We start from the raw sequence: 6,978 nt of genomic DNA, 5'->3' as shown, positions 1-6,978 counted from the left end.
GAGGACAATATGGAAGACCGGGAGAAATAGATAACATGTTACTATCAGCAAAATGTCTTTGGTAATTCCAATTTGGGGCTAGGGGGAGATCTACATTTTTCAAAATACAGTCCAGTTCTGCTTACCAAGTGTCCATACTACCTTTTACCCAGCAGTAGCACTTTTGGGGGAAATTTTACGTTGAGGAACCACTTTTTTGTACATCTACTCTTTATGGTTTGGGTACAGCTAAAACCAACCTCCCCTACTCTGCTGTTAACAAGAACAGAGAACTCCTGGTGAGCACGTTTCATTTATCTGAAAAAAAATAACGGACTCGGAAGGCACGTGACCCACAGAACAGGAAAGTTTTCTGCCAGGATGACTAAGCTGGCAGGAGCCACTCACATTCCAGCTCAGCACCACAGGGGAAATATGTACATGACCATTCAGGGACTAGATAGGGTGACCTAGAACCAAAGCTCCTATTAAGACAGTCAGTGAAATATAAAACTTAAATTAAAAAGTCAGTTAGCAAGAGTACAAATCACACAAAACATCAGCAACTGTTTCCATCAGTTTACATCATTAAATAAATGAAAGCTCTATTCCCTGCTTTTCCCATTATAGCACATTACTTAACATCTACCTATTTGGATCACTATAAAAACACTTAAAATGATTTTTTTCAAGTTCTTCAAGCTTTAAAAAAATCAATATTACTATAGTACAACTCTAATTTGGATGTTAAGTTGTAGCTATGAGAAGATACAGGAAGTGGCAGAATAACTGCTCTTATTAGGTCTCTCTTGAGATGTCTACACGTCAGTGGGATCTTGACAGCCCTGGGCCTACAGTAATGTGAGCGCAAGAAAAGGAGCTCTAGCGTATGTGGGGGAAAGCTAGGAGAGAGTCAGCAGGCCTGATTTTAGGACCAGATTTTATACATTGACATAATAATCTTAGACAGGTCAAATCAAATTTATAGGTCTCAGTTTTCTCATCTTTCAAGTGGGGTTTTTTTTCTTCTGTATTTTTCTGAAGCCGGAAATGGGCAGAGACAGACAGACTCCCGCATGCGCCGGACCGGACCGGGATCCACCCGGCACGCCCACCAGGGGGCGACGCTCTGCCCCTCCGGGGCGTCGCTCTGTTGCTACCAGAGCCACTCTAGAGCCCGGGGCAGAGGCCAAGGAGCCATCCCCAGCGCCCGGGCCATCTTTGCTCCAGTGGAGCCTCAGCTGCAGGAGGGGAAGAGAGAGACAGAGAGGAAGGAGAGGGGGAGGGGTGGAGAAGCAGATGGGCGCTTCTCCTGTGTGCCCCGGCCGGGAATCGAACCCGGGACTTATGCACGCAAGGCCGACGCTCTACCACTGAGCCAACCGGCCAGGGCCTCAAGTGGGAGTTTTGAATAGTCCTTAAAATGGTGCTTCCAAGGTAAAATGGGTTCCATGTTCAGATACTTAAGAGAACAGTGCTCACAGGATTAGGGAGGGGGACAGCATGATGTCAAGAGTAACTAATAAATACGTAAGACACAGAGTTAGACACAGCTTTTTTTTTTTTTTTTGAGGACTGGCAGTGATTGAAAAAAATAGAGCAATAGCTACAAGAACAGCAGGGCTGAGGCTTTCTCAAGAGGAAGGCAATGTCCTTCCCTAACTCAAGCATCCCCTATGGTTTTTCAGGGTTTCGTTATCCTAGCACAGTTTTCTATACCATTTGGTACCAGCCTGTTAAGCCAGCCTCATCGCCACTGCCTCCAGCATTGGTCTGGAATTTCATAAAACCCTATCCTACTGCCACTGTAACTCTTCAGTCCCGTAACTGACTTCAAATATTTTTTATGCCATTTTTCCCATCTGGAATGCCTTTTCATCCTGACTTCTAGAATTTGGGTAAATTCTAGCATTTCTTCAGGCTCTTTTGTAATTTATGCCTTATAGTACATAGTTCCTACAGTCTATATAGTAAGCACTGAATGGTAGGTGTGATCACCATGTTAAGATTTCAAATGACTCAGCTGATTTACAACAGCTAATCTACACACACACACACACACACATATTTTTAAAAATAAAATAACTAGATAATGCATGTTTCATTTCTGCATATTTTTATCCTTAGTCTTCCAGAACATACTGTAATTTCTTAGAAATCAATGATGGCATAATATACCTTTTTTAGAATTTAATTTTCTAGCTTAATCTATAATATAGGCCACCAATGAATACTGATGTTAAGAATGAATTTATTCAGAGTATTGTTAGTTGAGCTCTACATTCCCAAATGATAACTGTTCTTATTTATGATTTGTTTCTACTTGCTACTTCTTTCCAGAGTAATTCAGAAGCTGTTTGTTTTATTGAATCTATGACACCATATATTTCAAGAAGCACTATCATTTTGTACAATTCTACACTTCCAATTATACCATCACATGCTATCACTGGCCTGGTAGGATGTATGTATCCCAATTCCAAAGAGGTTAAAAAGTAAAAAAAATAAAATGTGCCTCAGGAATTGATACAATATAACAGTTAACCTAGGGAACATTGTTATAAAACACTGCGAATTTATTACTTGTCAACTATTGAGAAAGGCTTTTTCATTTATTTCCATAATAAAAACGTGTATTTTTGGAGGCAATTATTTCAAAGGACTTTAACTTTACATCAGTTTCTTAAACTCTTACTAAAATAATCTGTCAAGAAATGCTAATTATATATTTAAATCAAATTAATATGCTGAAACATGCTTACTAAACAACTCAGTAAACTAGAACTTCTCCATTACTTTTCAAAATCAGAATTCTGATGTAGGTTATAAAAAAATTTCAAGTTTCTCTGTTGAAAACTTTCCAAATTTTTGTACTGCTTGTCCATAACTAAATTTTATAATATTACTTTCTGCCACACAAATAAAATTTAAAGTTTAAAAAACTAGTTATATATCACCCACAACAGAAATGCTAGACATGTACTACATCCATAAAGAAGCATACATAAACAAAACTAATGGGGAAATATCTTGATATTGGGAATCACTGCTCAGGACATCAAGAGCAACACCACCCCATATAGGTGACAAACCCGATGCAGGCAACAACTCAAATTCTGTGAGGCAGATAAGACTGATGACTACAGCCTTACTTCCCAATAAGGATGACATTTTGACAGTTAAAGAGATACATACACAGTGGAAAATTTAACCCAATTAAAATTGACTAAACTTACTGAACTCTTTCCAGAATTAGCCTGACATTAAAAGCACCCAGATGGCCTGATGATTATTGGACATCCAGGGAAGCAATTATGCAGGGCCTCAAAAGAATGGGTTTGTCTGACTGAATGACCTAGTCCTTTGGGGGTTAACAACTCTTTCAATTACTAGATAAGGCCTTTATCCCATCCATTGGAAGTTTTTCTACAAATTATATAAAAGAAATTCTCAAAGGCTTCGTACTGACCAGGCAATTATTATACAGCCTCTAACTGCAAGACAAAATTTATCCCTGAACTATGCTTTTATATTTTCTTTTCAATTAATAGTGTATTTTCCTGAATAATTTAACTTGTTCAGCTAGATCGGGTTCTTTCTGAAGCAGAGAACTGTAAAATATCAGGAACTATTTGCTGTAATGATTCTTTGTCTCGAGTGGGACTTCTGACATTTCCAGAATAGTTTCAATAAATGCCATTTGTTGATGACCTGACTTTGTTTAATAGATGTAATTTTGTCCTTATTAGTGCAGGGAAAAATCAACCTAATCAAAATTTTAATCTGTCTGATCAGCTAGAGTTCTACAAGTCTAAATAAACAGAGCTCTGAGAATACTGGTGTTCCAATATATCTGACCAAGCCATATTTTGGAGGCTAGCCTGAATTACTAGAAATAATGTAGACACCGCACAAAATATTTGAATCCTATAGGAATAAGTATACTATGCCTGTAGAGCAAATCAGACCTGCTATTTTAGTCCTGGCTACTAAGAATGGTTCATACAGAGTTTATACACCTTTATACATGTTGAAATGGTTATATTGTTAATGGTTACTTACACAAGTACTTATAGAATATCCTGACTTGCCTCTTGACACAAAAAACCTAAAATGTTTACTGTCTTGCCTTTGACAGTTTGCTGACCCCTGCTACAGAATATCAACATTTGTATTAGGACATTTTCCTAGGCCTCATGATGATCCCTAGAGGCTGCAGCTGCTGCTAGACCAATACCAAGCGTATAGTGACCACCAGCTAGACAGCCTAGATCTACTGTCTCCAAAATCCCTGCAAACCAAATCACTCGCTGTCTCACTGGGGAAAATCTGTATTTACACTGCACGGATGCCCAGGATCCTAACATAATCAAAAGTTCCATCATGGTACCTAGACTCTGTAGCTCTCAAATTTGCAATTCAAAGATTCAATTATGCAGCTCCATCCTTCTGCAGGGCTAGGTTCTGCAAGGGAGCAGTACAGTGCAATCATCTTAATAGTGAGCTCCCATGAGGCCTCCTTTCAATAGTTTATCAAGGTAGAGGTAGGAGACAGATGAGTACCATGACATCCAAGCAACTCTCTCTGGGCATGGTTATTAAAATGATACTTTGTTGCTCCTTTCCTGTATCTTACTAGCCATGAGCTTTTAGGAGTATACTCAAAGATATTACCCTCATGTTTTAATCTAGCCAACTATCTTAACACCCAGAACAAATTTTATTAGTTTTTTATCTAGCTCCTATAAAAAAGCAAACACTTATTTTGACTGTGAACTTCAGTTTGCTTCCTCAATAGATACACTTTTTACAAAGGTGCAAAGCTTAAGTCAAATTATTTAGCTAATAAGAGTGCTATGATTGAAACAGCACGACTACCTGGGACGTGTCAAGTTGAATTGCAACAAACAGCCATACAGCTCCTAAAATTCACACTGCTTCCCAAAGATCTTTAGCTAGGAGCAACTTTTCAAAAGCAGTATCAAATAGAGTTGCGCAGAACCAGGTTTGGGACTCTACACTAATGTCAAGCAGGATGTTAAAAATAGGACAAAGTTCACAGGACTCCATTTTTACCTAAACAATTTAACACATGTGCGAATAGTTTACATTAGTAACAGAAGACAGTGATGTGTAATGAAAGAGACAAAAAAAATTAACTCTAACTAAAAGTTAATACCAATTAGACAATGTTTGGAGAGTAAAATTGCTTTTATGCCTTTGGAAAAGAATACAATAAGTATGAAGTAAAGCAATCAAATACTTTTCTTTGGCTACAAACTAGCCAAAATTAGATACTAAGTACAAAAAAAAAAAAAAAACATGATTTAAGTTTCAAAAGAAAAGTTTGAGAATTGGCTAAAAGGCCACAGATTACATTACTATATGCTCATTTAATCAATTATCAATATCAGTTCATGTAAAAATTGTAATAGCAAATCTTCTCCACCTGTTTTTTTATTGTCATTGTCCATAAAACAGAATGAGGAGAAAATCATTTAGAAGGCAGGTTGCTCACACGAGCAAGTAAACTGTAAGGGACTTAAACTTCCACTGCTGTTTCTGCTGAGTTACCAACGACAGCTAGTGCCTCACATTTGATATAACACTTCATGGAACGTGTCCCTGCCTTTTTCGCTTATCAAAAGTGGTCATTAACCACAAAGAAACAATCAACTTGCCAACCCAGTGCTGCTCTGAATCTTATCAGAAAGGAATTAAAGTAAACATTCAGTGGAAAGTATCAAACTAGAAGGAAGAGTGCCACCTTCTGTTCTCCACAGGAATACGGAACCCATTCATCAAAAAAAGACAGGAAAAAAAAGCAAGTCTTGAGCTCCAGCAGGAATTCTATTGGAGTTAACTAAAACATTCCTAAAATAATGTTTAAAAAAAGACAATTTCTGCTTTAGAAAACTCATCTCCTGTTTTCTCTGAATCTATGTACTCTAGTTGATCAATGTCACCCCGTTAAAATTGTCTAAATAAAACTTTTTGAAAAAGAAGTATCTCCAAATTCTGAATAATTCTTCATTGGTCCTCAAAGACTGTCCTTCTTATGGAAGTAATATGATTTCACATAAACCTACATATCTCTAAAGAGAAGGCAAGAGAGGATGACGTCAGAGTAATGGCGGGGTAGGAAGTGATACCGATAAATCTCCCCCAAAACTCAACAAGATCTTCAACCAGAAACAGAAAAACCTATACTTGGAGCTTCCAGATGCTTCACAATACACCCAAAGGTATGATTGAGTGAAAAATTGGCTAAATATATAACCAAACTCCGAAGGAAATAGGGAGTAAGAAATGCTCCGCCTTCCTCACTAACCTAAACAGGGCGGCTTTCTCTGGTAACTGTGAATATAGAAACTGAGGCGGGCAAAGGGGGTGAATACATCCAGGCCGCGACACAAACGGCCGAACCAGGCTGTGGCACGGAGATCCAAGCCAAGGAAAATCTGATCCTGTGGCAACCCGGGCAATACAAGCTAACACTAGCGCCAAACCCAAAGAAAGAAAGACAAGCGGCGCAGACATTTTACCCGGTCTCCTGGTTGGTGCGCAGTTAGTGGGCGAGAGATTTCTTCCTAAGCCCCGGAAGTGGGTGCCCGTGTTGCCCCACGGAGAGGCAGGGTCAGAGGCCTTTCTGTGGGCCGAGGGCAGAGTCTCTGGGCAGCCCCAGCGCCCTGGGAAAGCCACGCACAGGAGGGAGTGAGAACTAATTCAAACGGTGGAGATTTTCCTTGCCGGAGGGTGTTTCACTCAGAGGGAAAGCGGCCGGCCTCATATCCTGGTTTGCGCGCGCAGATAGTGAGTGAGCGATTCCTCCGAGTGCCTCGGCAGTGCACGTCCCTGTCATCGCACAGAGGGGCAGAGTCAGGGGCCTTTGTGTGGGCCAAAGCGGAATCTCGGGCCGCCCCAGCGCCTTGCAAAAGCCGCGCACGGGGACGGAGCGAGACTCAATTCCAACGCTGCAACTTTTCCCTGCGGTTGGGG

The 6,978-nt window shown here is 39.8% G+C and overlaps 1 non-coding gene across 1 annotated transcript; it reads right to left on the bottom strand.

The window, feature by feature from the left end:
- Positions 1 to 1,296: 1,296 nt before the first annotated feature.
- TRNAA-UGC (transfer RNA alanine (anticodon UGC)) lies at positions 1,297 to 1,372 on the bottom strand. Its single transcript has one exon. It is a non-coding gene; the product is annotated as a tRNA-Ala (tRNA).
- Positions 1,373 to 6,978: the final 5,606 nt, after the last annotated feature.

The sequence above is a fragment of the Saccopteryx leptura genome, chromosome 4, assembly GCF_036850995.1.
Source record: "Saccopteryx leptura isolate mSacLep1 chromosome 4, mSacLep1_pri_phased_curated, whole genome shotgun sequence".
Classification (NCBI taxonomy): Eukaryota; Metazoa; Chordata; class Mammalia; order Chiroptera; family Emballonuridae; genus Saccopteryx; species Saccopteryx leptura.
Note: the sequence above shows the minus strand (reverse complement) of the source record. Positions and strands in the feature narration are given on the sequence as shown.